This window comes from Pristiophorus japonicus, chromosome 8, assembly GCF_044704955.1.
Source record: "Pristiophorus japonicus isolate sPriJap1 chromosome 8, sPriJap1.hap1, whole genome shotgun sequence".
NCBI classification, from domain to species: Eukaryota; Metazoa; Chordata; class Chondrichthyes; family Pristiophoridae; genus Pristiophorus; species Pristiophorus japonicus.
In genome coordinates, this window is record NC_091984.1 from 113,914,983 (window position 1) to 113,929,861 (window position 14,879).

Consider the following 14,879-nt stretch of genomic DNA (forward strand, 5'->3'; position numbering starts at 1 on the left):
CCTCCTTACCTGACGTGATCCCCGAGCAGCGGTGAAACCGTTGGTGAGCTCTAAAAATCTAAAAGTGAGCATAAAATAATTTTTAAGTGCTTGGGAACAAGCATTTAATGATCTATATTGCCTCCCCCACTGCTTGGTGTCAGGACTCTTCAGCACTGACAGACACCTGGGAAACCAGTGTGGAGGCGGGTTGACAGCGGGCTCCTGACTCACTGTAAATCATTTCAATTTTGACAGCTGACGCGCCTCCGATCCTGCCCACTCAGCACCGGTAAAATTCCGGCCTATATCTCTGGCTGTCATGAATTCTGGAAACATTTTGAGTGGATGCAAAAAGGGACAAGGATCCAGTGGAACTCGTCCCCATTGCATTTCGCACCATTGCCCACCCAAATGATGCCGATTTCCCCGGGCATTGGCAGAGGAAATTTAGGTCTCATATTCTTGACTGGCTATTGTTAGAATATGGCCCACTGATGTTTTTAGATGGCACACCCTAATAAGACAGCAACCTCTAGTTAAGCAGCTATCAATAACAACAGTTATGAGATGAATTTAACATAACAAAATAACTACATCTCCATGAATTCATAGAGTGTATCCAAGGCTAACTAAAATGTAATATTAGGCATTTGCAATATAGACCATTTTAATATTTGTGAGAGAGCTACCCTTAAACATGTTTTCTAATCAATAAATATACAATACATTGATACAATTTATGAAAAAGAAAAGCGGAGAAACTATAATATAAATTACAGTATAAATATTAAATAAGTTTTTTGATTGCTCTTAGGACTGAGTGGGTGAAGACAGCACATTGTGTGGTACTGAGTCATACAGAAGAGAACGTCCCAGGTTACATACCTGACAGGTAAATTGTTAAAACTTCCCGATAGTGAATAAATTATATGGTGTCATATTGAACCAGTCAGACTTATAGAGCCATGGTAAATGGTGCGTTAGTTGATCTCAGCAGACAAAGTTGGCCTCATTAGTTCTAGATCAGAGATGGGACAATCAGCCATGATCTTGCTCCCGGTGTGTTATCCAGTAACCCGATTGGAAAGTACCACCACGTGTATGTCAGGTAGAAACAGGATCGGACTCGGATGTGATGCCTCTGTAGTTGTCCAACCTATTGAACATTCATGTTTTGGCTCACTCAAAGGATAGCCACTTGGATAAGGAAGCTGTTAACCCTGGAACTTTACCCGAGCAAGAGTGAGTTATTTTAGAGAGGATTAGGAAAAAAATCTTTCTCCATTTTAATTGACTGTTTGGCTTCTAAAATAAGCAAAATTCTTGTTTTTAAATCCCATTTCAATAGCTGCAATGCAGAATATACACTGTCAGATTAGACAGACTGGAAAGTGCTAGTTTCAGAAGCACAGTATTGTTTACTTATTGTCCCTCATTATTAACTCTTGAGCGGTGAATTGCCACTGCAGCTTTCAAAATATTAATATTTTCTACAAATTATTTTTGATAAATCCTTAACAGCATTTTGTCAGAATAGTGCAGAAATAGAAGCATTGTACATTGTACAATCTTTAGGAAAAATGCTTGGGGCGGGGGACAAATCTTTATTTTCCACTTCTCTATAAGCACACAATGTGTTGACATGAATCGCATTGTAAAGGAAGGTTTGCCAAACACTTTCTCAATGACAGTGTAATCTAAATAAAATAAACAGTTGTGAGCTTGTTCACCTTTGAGAACCACGGGCCCTGTAAAATTGGGAGTTTAGCAGGGATTTACAGGTGAGTAATGCTAAGGCTTTGATGAATTGAATGAAGAATAAGATGAGCTAAAATCAGAAGCTTCACGTGTTCTCATCCTTGTTTTCAAATTCCTCTATGGCCTCGCCCCTCCCTATCTGTGTAATCTCCTCCAGCCTCACAACCCCCCCGAGATGTCTGCGCTCCGCTAACTCTGCCCTCTTGAGCATCCCTGATTGTAATCGCTCAACCATTGGTGGCCGAGCCTTCTGTTGCCTAGATCCTAAGCTCTGGAATTCCTTGCCTAAACTTCTCCGCCTCTCTACCTCTCTTTCCTCCTTCAAGAAGCTTCTTACAGCCTACCTCTTTACTGCCCTAATTTCTCCTTATGTGGCTCGATGTCAAATTTTTTGTCTCGTAATAATCCTGTGAAGCGCCTGGGACGTTTCACTACGTTAAAGGCGCTATATAAATACAAGTTGTTTTTTTTCCCTATGGGGTTGGCGGGAGGAAGAGGAGTGGGAAAGGTGGAATGTTAGCTTGTTTACACTGAGATTTATAATCTCATTATTCTAAACACCAAAACAGTTGAAATGCATGTAATGAAACCAGAATGGGCACTTAATCCATTCGTTAGTGTACTGGAAGTGCTTTGGTGGACATCATAGGCAGTCCCTCGCAATCGAGGAGGACTTGCTTCCACTCCCAGAGTGATTTATTTTATGGCTGAACAGTCCGATTCGAGAGCCACAGACACTGTTACAGGTGGGACAGACATGCGTCGAGGGAAGGGGTCAGTAGGGCTGGTTTGCCGCGTGCTCCTTCCGCTGCCCATGCCTGGCCTCTTCATGCTCCTTGCGTCAAGACTCAAAGAGCTCAATACCCTCCCGGATGGACTTTCTCCACCTCGGGTGGTCTGCGGCCAGGGTCTTCCAGCTGTCAGTGGTGATGTTGCACTTTACCAGGGAGGCTTTGAGGGCGTTTCCGCTATCCTCCTTTGACTCGTTTACCATGAAGGAGCTCCGCATAAAGCATTTGCTTAGGGAGTCTCGTAACTGGCATGCGTACTATGTGGCCTGCCAGTGAAGCTGATCGGGTGTGGTCAGTGCTTCAATACTGGGGATGTTAGCCTGGTCAAGGACACTGATGTTTGTGGGTCTGTCCTCCCAGGGGATCTACAGGATCTTGCGGAGACATCATTGGTGATATATCTCCAGCGACTTGAGGTGCCTTCTATACATCGTCCATGCCTCAGATCCATACAAGAGTGCGGGTATTACTACAGCCCTGTAGACCATGAGTTTGGTGGTATATTTGAGGGCCAGGTATTCAAACACTCTTTTCCGCAGGCGGCCGAAGGCTGCACTGGCGCACTGGAGGCGATGCTGAATGTCCTATCAATGTCTGCCTTTGTTGATAAGAGGCTCCCGAGATATGAAATGGTCCACGTTGTCCAGGACCGCGCCATGGATCTTAATGATTGGAGGGCAGTGCTGTGCGGTGATGACGGGCTGGTGAAGGACCTTTGTCTTACGGATGTTAAGTGTAAGGCCATGCTTTCATATGCCTCAGTGAATACATTGACTATATCCTGGAGTTCAGCCTCTGAATGTGTACAGATACAGGCATCGTCGCATACTGCAGCTCAACAACAGAGGTTGGGGTGATCTTGGACCTGGCCTGGAGGCGGCGTAGGTTAAACAGCTTCCCACTGGTTCTGTAGTATAGTTCCCCTCCGGCAGGGAGCTTGTTGATTGTGAGGTGGAGCATGGCGGCGAGGAAGATTGAGAAGAGGGTTGAAGCGATAACACAGCCCTGTTTGACCCTGGTCCGGACGTGGATTGAATCTGTAATGGATCCGTTGGTAAGGATCACGGCCTGCATGTCATCGTGAAGCAGGCGAAGGACATTGACAAACTTTTGGGGGCATCCGAAACGGAGGAGGACGCTCCATAGACCCTCACGGTTGACAGTGTCAAAGGCCTTTGTAAGATCGAAAAAGGCCATGTATAAGGGCTGGCGCTGCTCCCTGCATTTTTCCTGCAACTGGCGCTACAAAGATCATGTCTGTTGTGTCCCGTAGGGGACGAAATCCGCATTCTGATTCCGCGAGAAGCTCCTCGGCCACAGGGAGAAGACGATTGAGGAGAACTTGAGCGACAACTTTCCCAGTGGCTGAAAGCAGGGAGATTCCCCTTGTAGTTGCCGCAGTCGGACTTGTCCCCCTTTTTAAAGATGGTCACAATCTCTGCATCTCTGAGATCTCCTGGTATGCTCTCCTCCCTCCAGATGAGAGAGATGAGGTCATGTATCCACGCCAACAGCGCCTCTCCGCCATATTTTAGCGCCTCAGCAGGGATTCCATCTGCACCCGTAGCCTGTTATTCTTAAGCTGTTTTATGGCTTTGCCAACCTCGTGCAACATTGGAGTTTCACTGAGGTGTTGACGGATGGCATGCTGCAGGATGGAATCGAGAACACTCGAGTCAAAGGTAGAGTCTTGATTGAGGAGATCTTCAAAGTGCTCCTTCCATCGGACCCTGACAGCCTCGGTGTCCTTGATGAGTGTTTTCCCGTTCTTGGCCAGGAGTGGGGTGGGGCCTTGGGAGTTTGGACCTTAGGTGGCCTTGACTGCAGTGAAGAATCCTCGCATATCGTGGCTGTCGGCCAGTTGTTGTATCTCCTGTGCTTTCTCCATCCACCACCTGTTCTTTAGGTCCCGAGTTTTTTGTTGGATCTGAGCCTTGAGCCGTCTGCAATGTTGTTTTGCAGCTCCCGAGTTGGGCTGTTGCTTGAAGCTCAGAAATGTTTTGCGCTTGCGATCTATTAGTTCTTCGATCTCCTGATCATTTTCATCAAACCAGTCCTGGTGTTTTCTGGTTGAGTAACTAAGTGTCTCTTCACAGGCACTGGTTATAGATGCCTGGAGGGCAGACCAAGCGCTATGGGGATTCAGCATCTCAGGGTCATTAAGACACGCCAGATTGGCTGTGAGGTGCTGGCTGTATAGGGCTCTCTTCACTGGGTCTCTAAGTGCCTCGGCATTAACTTTTTTGCAGAACTGCTTCTGCTGTCCCCTCTGCTTTGGGGCAATGTTAATGTTGATGATGGATCGGATTAGGCAGTGGTCTGTCCATCAGTCGTCAGCTCCTGTCATAGCGCGGGTGATGCGCACATCCTTACGATCCCTGGCTCGGACGATGACATAGTCAAGAAGGTGCCAGTGTTTGGAGCGAGGGTGTTACCATGATGCCTTGCATTTGTCCCTCTGGCGAAACAGGATGTTGGTGATGAGGAGTTCATGTTTTAGACATTTTGTCAGGAGTAGGGTACCGCTGGAATTGGCTTCCCTACCCCCTCTCTGCCAATCACGCCTCCCCAGAAGGCTGTGTCTTTGCCAACCCTGGCATTAAAGTCACCCAGGAGGATCAATTTGTCGCCCGTGGGGACACGGGACAAGGATGTCTCGAGGTTGGAATAAAAACCCTCTTTAGCCTCATCCGTTGCATCGAGTGTTAGGGTGTACGCAATGATGACTGTGGCACATTGGTTCTGAGATAGGGTGATACGGAGAGTCATGAGACGTTTGTTGACCCCACTGGGGAGTCTTTGAGGCGGTCGACCAGCTCATTCTTGACGGCAAAGCCGACTCCATGAAGGTGACGTTCTGTCTCTGGTTTCCCTTTCCTGAAGGTGTAACCTCCACCATGTTCCTTCAACTGGTCTTCCCCTGCCCGCCGGGTCTCGCTTAGGACGTCGATGTCAATGTCAAAATGTCTGAGTTCCCGGGCTACTATGGCAGTGCGGCATTCCGGCCTGTTGCTGTCGGCATTGTCTATGAGGGTCCTGACATTCCAGGTCCCGAACTTCATACTGACGGAGTGGAAGATGCCTGTGTGTGAATTTTTTTAACGTGGGGTTGCCGCTGCACACCGGCAACCACACGGGCTTAGCTGAACAAGGTCTTGGTCCAGTGACAAGGGGGTCCAAGACAACTGGAGACCAGGCACAGCTCGATAAGCCGAATTACCTACGGCGAAGTGTTGGCCGCAAGCTCGGCGTCAGGTAGCGCCATTGATGGTAGGTGGCCCGAGGCTACGTTGGGGGGCAAGCATTAGGAAGGTGATTTCCAAAGTTATTTTAAAAGATTAAAAGTTGATAAAAGTTCCCAATTTATTTCAAAAGTTTCTCAGAGTTGTTAAAACGTTTTAAGAAGTTTCCAAGAGTTGTTAAAAAAAAATCTAAGATGTAAATCAATAATAGATTATAAAAGTTTCCCCAATTTAAAAAGTTTCTAAAAGTTGTTAAAAGTCAAAGATGTAAATTAATAATAGATGTTTAAAAGTATTTCGGTTCAGAGTCTAAAATGTAAGTTTTAAAAGTTCTCCCAGATTGTTTAATAAGTTTAAAAGTTTAAAAATTAATTAAAAGTTGGTTGGGAGTATGAGACGACACCAAGCCTCGGTCCCATCAGCCAGTTCGGCGCGGGCCTCAGAGTCCCTTCGGCGGATTGAATGCTGGCCTTGGAGTCTCTTCGGCTAGCCCCACGTCCTCGAGTCCCTTTGGCAGGTCATCCCGGAGTCCCCTCGGCCGGCCAGACACCATCCGTATCGTTTGGGGAGAAGCCTCTGCAGAATTTGAGGGCCTGCCTTCCCCAAGCGGAACTCAAGTTTTGTTCCCTGCCTCCAGAGGCAATGCAGCTGTTGCTGCTTTGGTGGTGATCTAAACATGTCAGGATCTTTACTGTACTGTGCATCGTGAAACACTGCAAAGTAAAGACCATGCAACCTGGGCCATTTATTCCAAAATGAGAGCCTGCAAATTATGTGTGACTTTACCATGGAGTATACGACATAAACGGTTGATTTTATAGAAAAGGAATTGATGTAGTGTACACGAGCAGACAGAATGAACTGGTAAAGACAGTCATGAAACCAGTCATTTCACAATATCAATGGACGACACTACCAATTGAACTTGGTAAAGCAGTTTCGGACCAGCTGAAGCCTTCTCGATAAACACAAATGACTTGTGAAGAGGAAAAACAGGAAATATGCTGCAACCTTCCAATATGAATGGAACTGGGTGCGAAACAGCATTGGATGCATTCAAATTCTCATCCTTCAGGAAACAAAAGCTAACAGAGCTACTAGACAGGAGGACCAGTGGCTGACAAGAGTCACGCCGAAATAATACAGAAACTAAAAGAAATGTAATTAGCGCACCCACAGGTGTTTACGGGAGACTGTGACTAGGAAGCCTGCACATTAAGCTTGCTGCATGCGAGAATGCAGTGTGATCAGCAGACAATAGACTGAATTCACTGGCCTATTGGACCTGTCGCCTTCCGACTATCATCGTTCCATTATAAGATACATCTGCTTTGATTTGGCAGATCAGTGTTAATTTTGAACCCTAAAGCCATTACTGTAGCTTTTAAAGTCCATTTCAAAGCACCCAAATCTATACTACAAGATAAGTTGCTTCTCTACTCATGTCAATAATGTATTCAAATATATCTGACAGAAATATACATTCATGAAACTGTTTAGACAATATCAGACTCTGTGAAAGCATCAATAGTTCAAGGACCAGTAGTTCAAGGTGTTGTCTGGAATGCTCTTTTATAATCTTACGAAGGAATCTAAAGGGTAATGCAACTTTGGTGTCTAAATGACATAATATTTTGATACATGTGTCTGTGATCGGTATTTTTTTTCCTGGCCTTTTTATTGTGAAACATTGATTTGTTGTGAAGATATTCAATTTGCCAAATGTAGAACTTTAAACTGTTTTGTTTTTGCAACTGACTGCAATTTTATACTGCACGTGTGTCTATCACATATTGCATCTTTTACTGTATTTGTTTGGTATTAAGGTTTATCAGATTTTCTTTTTTTTTGCCATTAAAACTCAAAAGTAATGAAATTTATGATGAGCTCAATGGTTATTCATTATTGAAACCTTAGAAAATGTACCTTAGAGTGGATTAGACTGACACGATAGATTGTAATTTTAGGGGGTATAAATGTGTACATTGAATGAGCACTGTGTTAGCAGAAAATGAAGGGAATGGATCGTGGATGGCACAAGAAATGGGCACTGCTTTGGTGAGGTATTCAAAATTAATTCATGGGTGCGTCACTACAAGAAAATGCACTGTCTATATCTGCAGAGCTTAAAACAAATGTATACAAAAGGACAGGGTTAACCCAGCTGGTCCGTCGAGCCTGTCCCACCTTGATCCGTTGCGATATTGAGAGTGCTGCATTGTTGCAAATGGTGTTAAAACAAAGTCAGATCTGCCGATTCAAATATATGTCAAAGATCTCATTAATATTTTTCAAAGAAAGGCAAAGTATGGGCCAACATCACCAAAAACAGAATAACTAATTATTTATCTCATTGCTGCTTCAGGGGCCATACTGTTCACAAAATATTACTTTATTTTCTTACATAGTGATAGTGACTTCACTTCAAAGTAATTCAATCAAGTGCTTTTGAACATCTTGAAAGATGCGATCAGATGCTTATATAAATGTGAATTATTATTTCTTTTCTGCATAGATTTCCAATTTACAAACCAGTTCCAATCCACTCTTATTGTTCAGAATCCCTACGCTTAAGCAGAACACTCAAATCCTAAATCCTGATTGATTATTCTTTGAATGCTTCTTGAATATCCAATTGAAATATTCATCACACTAAATGTTACAAAGGTCAGCCAATACCGAGTTACACCTCGAGCTGGCAGGTCATTTTACAAATCTAGTAATCTTTGGATAAATTGCATTCCTGTTAAGTATCTTGTGTTGTTTTGTTCAGATTGAATTGTTTAATGAATAAATAGGTATGACAGTGCTATATTTAAAAGATTTGTCAGTTTGCTTGACCTGCGTTTATAGAAATCACAATCCAAGCACAATTCTGATTCAGCCACAATAGGCCCAATTTTAATCCTGCACATTCAGTGAGAACATTGCGAGCAGGGCGTTAAAATTGGGTTTGGGAACTTTCCAGAACCATTTAGAAGAATGAGAGGTGACCTTATCGAAACATATAAGATACTGAGGGGGCTCGGCAAGGTAGATGCAGAGAGGATGTTTCCACTCGTGAGGGAATCTAGAACTAGGGGGCATAGTTTAAGAACTTTGGGCTAGAAATTCCCCAGCCTATCGTTATTTGATAAATAACGACAAAATAGTGAATAAATAAGAATAAATATTTTGCCATTTTTTAGGGGGTAAATTTGCCCACAAAATACTCCAGTTCTTAAAAACGCCATTCCATGACGATTCGCATTAAAAACCGCGATGTTGCCAACTTTAGCCCGAGGCCTATCAACGTGAAAAATACAGGCCAAAGGGAGGGGAGAAAATACAAAAAAGAAGTTGCAAAAACCAAAAAATCAAAAATCACTAAAATTTACAAGACCCTAATTGTTGCAAAAGAATTAAAAAATTAAAACTTTAACTACCTCTTTTTGCAGGTCTTCCTACTTATCGACATTTCTGAGGCTGCAATGCCTGCTTTTCTCGTCCAGTTTTTTTCTAAAAACGGGTTTTGTTAATGGTCAAATGTAGGCAATGCAGTTTTTTTTCGCGTTGCACCAGGGCAATCCCCGCTTTTTGGCGATATTTTGAAAATAGCATTCTTAAGGTTTGGGGAATTTTCTGCAATTCAGTTTAAGAACAAAAAGCACTTTTAACATGAATAAATCGCATTAAAACGTGCGTTAGGTTGGGGAAAATCTAGCCCAAGGGGTCGCCCATTTAGAACTGAGATGAGGAGGAATTTCTTCTCTGAGGGTTGTAAATCTATGGAATTCTCTGAACCAGAGAACTGTGGAGGCTGGGTTATTAAATATACTTAAGGTGGAGATAGACAGATTTTTGAACGCTAAGGAAGTGAAGGGTTATAGGGAGCGGGCAGGGAAATGGAACTGAGCTCAAGATGGCGGGGCAGGCTCGAGGGACAAAATGGCCTACTCCTGCTCCTATTTCTTATGTTCTTATGTTTACGCTGGCCGGCATTTTACATCGAGTTACATCGAGTCAGCAGCACAAGAACAGGCTATTTGACCTAACTGGTCTATGTGCATTTATGCTCCACATGAGCATCCTCCCGCCCCTCTTCATGTAACCCTATCAGCATAACCTTCTATTGCTTTCTCCCTTACATGCATATTTAGCTTCCCCTTAAATGCATCTATGCTATTTGCCTCAACTACTCCTTGTCGTATTGCATTCACATACTAACCACTCTCAGGGTAAAGAAGTTTCTCTTGAATTCCCTATTGGATTTATTAGTGACTATGTTATATTTAGGCTCATGACAAAGGTTAAGGGATGTGGAGTTAGGAACAAATAGCTGAATAGATAGCAAATTTGCGAAAAAAATGAAAGCAGAGAGTAGGGGTAAAGGGTAGTTATTCAGATTGGAGGAGGGTAGAAAGTGGTGTTCTGTGCTGGAACCATTATTATTCCTAATTTACATTAATGATTTGGACTTACAAACAAGTAACTTCATATCAAAATTTGCAGATGATACCAAACTGGAGGATATAGCTAAAACTGAGGAAGAATGCAACATAATACTAGAGGACATTAGAAAAATTGCAGACTGGGCAGTTAAATGGAAATTTAACATAGATAAATGTGAATTAAAGCACTTTGGTAGGAAAAATAGACACATTACCTTAGAAAATAAGGGTCTGAATTGGATAGAAGAGCAAAGGGATACAGATGAACAATTCATTAAAAGCAACATCTCAGGTCAGCAGAACAATTTAAAATACTAACTGTTGCATCCAGGAAGTAAGTTCCTTTACACCTACCTCCTGGATCCAGGGTCCCTGCCTAACCCACCCCGAGCGATTGCCATCCTCCACCCCACGAGGCCTCCGATCACCTTCCCGTATATCGGGAACGGTAGCATAGTGGTTATGTTACTGGACTACTAATCCAGAGGCTTGGACTACTTATCCGGAGATTGAGTTCAAATCCCACCACGGCAACTGGGGAATTAAAATTCAGTTAATTAAATAAATCTGGAATTAAAAAAAGCCAGTATCAGTAATGGTCATAATGTCATAAAAACCCATCTGGTTCACTAATGTCCATTAGGGAAAGAAATCTGCCATCCTTACCTGGTCTGGCCTACACATGATTCCAAATCTACAGCAATGTGATTGACTCTTAACTTCTCTCTGAAATGCCAGCGACATTTGCAGATGATACCATCCTGTGAACTAATTAAAGCAACCCCCCCCACAATGTCCATGATCCTCTGATTGGATGATCTTCCCTCTCCCCTCCTCCCGCCCTCCACGGCGGCTGACCACCCTGGTCCCACGACATCCCCGATCTTCTCTTCTCCCTCCCCCTCCCACACCCACACCATCCCCCGGAGGCCAGTAAGGGCCCCCACCCAATTCCTCCCTCCCTCCTCTCTGCGGCCTAGTGCTGCAGGCCTACCCACCGCCAGTCAGCCTCTCAATCTGGCTGGCTTCGGGTGGGAACCAGAGGCTTCAGATGCAAATCTGGCCCTGCTATTAAAGTTCTTCCAGTTTTCCTGCCTGATCAGAGTACTCTGCCCCCAACCCACCTTTTTCATGACAATCCAGCCAATGTTTTCACTTGTGGGAGAATGAGAAACTAGGGGCCTTAAATAAAAGATAGTTAGTAATAAATCCAATAGGGATTTAAGGAGAATTCAGAGAGAGATTAGAATGTGGAACTAGCTACCATAGCAAGTGGTTGAAGCAAATAGATGGAGGGGGCAAAATTTCCCCTTTTAAGAGCCCCGTTGAGGCACTAACGGGGCGCAATGGCATTTTTGCCCAGGGGAGGAGGGAGCACTACTGCCTCCTGGGAAATTTCCCCGGAGTTTTGGAGGCGCTGTCCTGACAGCGGCACGCCTCGCGATTAACACCACGTCTGGCGCGCAACTGGTGGTGACATCATCAGTGTGCGCGCCGACCCCTTTCAGCCCCACAGGGGAAATTGCCCCGCGGGTCGCGAAGCTGGCAGACATCCGACACCGGGGCGCCCCTTAAAGGGGATGCCTTATTTGCCCCAGGTCGCCACCTTTATTTGTCAGCTGACCCTTGCAACAGCCTGACAATGGCGACCCTCGCATTGACCAGGCCACCATCATGCAGCTCGGTACTCCATTGTGGGTGCGTCCCAGTGGCGGCTACCACAGGGCCTGTAGAATGCGCAGTGGCCTTCTCCTTTAATAGAAGGGGAGGGGCATTGTAGTGCATCAGCGTTACAGTGCTGGCCTGCTCCACACAGTGCTGGACTCAGCGGCGCGCTACCAGGCCGGGTGCGCCCCTCAAAGGAAGACTAGCGCTGGAGACAGTGCCGGAGACAGCGCTCCGCTTCCTTTGAAGGGCATACGGCCAAATTCCACGTCGGGGGGTGGGACTTCCAGGCTGGGCGCAGGAAGTCCCGGTTCCGGAAAGTTACCACTCCCAATCGGGGCGAACGGCAATTTCTAGCCCAAGATATTTTAAAATGGAAACTAGCCAAGTACATGAGAGCAAAGGGAATAGAATGATATGCTGAAAGGCTGAGATGAGATGGATAGAATGGGAGTAGACACGTGTGGAATATAAACGCCTGCACAGACTAGTCTAAATGGCCTAGCAGGACACTCAGTTGAACCAAACCCCAAAAACATGGACTGCAACAGTTTAAGAAAGTGTATCACCACCACTTTCTCTAGGGCATTTAGGGATGGGCAATAAATAATGGCCTTGCCAGCGACATCAATGAATGAATAAAAAAGAACACCCCCACCCCCCACCCCTGTCGATGGTCCTCAGGCCTGTTTCTATGCTGCATGTTCTAAATAATTCTATGACCTGTAGTTTTTGGACTCCCCCACAAGTGAAACATTTTATCTACATCTACCCTATCAAACCCTAAAGACCTCTATCAGGTCACCCCTCAACCTTCTCTTTTCTAGAAGAAAGAGCCCCAGCCTGTTCAGTCTTTGCTGATCAGTATATCCTTGAGCATCCCTGATCTTAGTCGCTACACCGTTCCTTTCCATAACCTCTCCGCCTCTCTACCTCTCCTTCCGCCTTCAAGGCGCTACTTAAAACCTACCCCTTTGTCCAAGCTTTTGGTGAACTGCTCTAATATCACCTTATTGGCTCGGTATTTTATAACGCTCCTATGAAGCGCTTTGTGATGTTTTACTATATTAAAGTCGCTATATAAATACAAGTTGTTGTTGTTCTGGTATCATACTTGTGGATATTTTTTCTACCTTCTCCAATGTCTCTTATAATATAGAGACCAAGACAATGCACATTACTCCAAGTGTGGTCTAATCTAGGTTTGATACAAGTTTAACATGACATCTCTGCTTTTCACTTCCATCCCTCTAGAATTGAACCCCAGTGCTTGGTTTGCTTTTTTATGTCCTTATTAACCAACATCGCTACTTTTAGTGATTTATGTATCTGTACTCATAGATCCCTTTTCTCCTCTACCCCATTCAGACTCTGAGACTGGATATTCTAAGGTAAGAGCAGGTGGGTTGTGTAAAGTCCTTACTCTACAGTATGAAACCACACGACGCATATCTGGGGACAAGGTCACTCTGTGACCTTAACCTCTTTATTTACAGGACTCCAAAGACGATGACCCTGCATGGGACCTCCCTTTTTATACCTGTGTGATCAGGTAAGGAGTGTCTCCCACAAGTTCATCCCTTGTGGTCAAGTTGTGCATCTAGGTTGAGTGTATACAGTAATACAGTGGTGTTACATTGTGGTTACATACATGACATCACCTCCCCGCCCCCAAAGTTTTATTGGGATCATAGGTTTAGTCTTTCAGGTGGTCTACACTCCCTCTTGGAGCGCCGCAGTTGGAGCTCTGGTTGTTGGGCACTGACGTGAGTGTCTGTCACCTGTGGTGATTCCGGCCTGTCCGGGCTGACCGCAGGGACTGTGCATTCTTCTGATTGCTCTTGTTGCTCGTTCACTGGCGGTGTTGTGAAATCCATCTCATGGTCTTTTTCAGGTTCCTCCGTGTCGGTGTTGAACCTTTTTATGCTTACGGCATATCTGACCATTGTTGAGTTTTACCACCATGACCCTATTCCCCTCTTTGTCAATTACAATGCCCTCAAGCCATTTGGGCCCCATGGCGTGATTGAGGACGAATACGGGATCATTTATTTCTATACGCCTCCCCCTCGAATTACGGTCATGGTACTCGTTTTGTGATTTGCGCTTGCTCTCAACTATGTTGGTCAGGACTGGGTGACTGAGGGACAACCGAGTTTTGAGTGTCCGTTTCATTAGTAGCCCTGCGGGCAGAACCCCCGTGAGCGAGTGCGGTCGGGATCTATAGGCCAGCAGGAGACGCGATAGGCGGCATTGTAGGGAGGGTCCTTGAATCCTGAACATACCTTGCTTAATGATTTGGACCGCACGTCCCGCCTGGCCATTGGAGGCCGGCTTGAATGGCGCAGTCCCGACGTGATTGATGCCATTGCCTGACATAAACTCTCGGAATTTGTAGCTTGTGAAACATGGGCCATTATCACTAACCAGGATGTCCGGCAAGCCGTGGGTTGCAAAGATCGCACGTAGGCTTTCCACTGTGGTGGATGATGTGCATGAATTCAGAATGATGCACTCGATCCATTTCGAGTATGCATCTACCACAATAAGGAACATCTTTCCCATGAACGGGCCCGCGTAGTCAACATGAATGTATGACCATGGCATGGTGGGCCAGGGCCACGGGCTGAGCGGGGCCTCCCTGGGGGCATTACCCAGCTGGGCACACGTCGTGCACCTGCGAACACAGTGTTCCAGATCTGAATCAATTCCATGCTCTGTGTGTGGGCGCCCAATCCCCAGTCAGGACACATTTCTTAATCAGGGCTAGGAGGGGATCTCTGTTTGTCCAGATTTTGATCTGGCGGGCTGTGATGGGGAGCCTGCGGTGTCAAAGGCATCGACAACCATGACCATCTCGGCGCTTTGCTCCGCTGCCCCCTCAGTGGTGACCAGTGGAAGCCTGCTGAGCGCATCAGCGCAATTTTCAGTGCCGGGCCAGTGCCGGATGGAGTAGTCATAAGCAGCCAGCGTGAGAGCCCATCGCTGTATGCGAGCAGCTGCATTGGCAT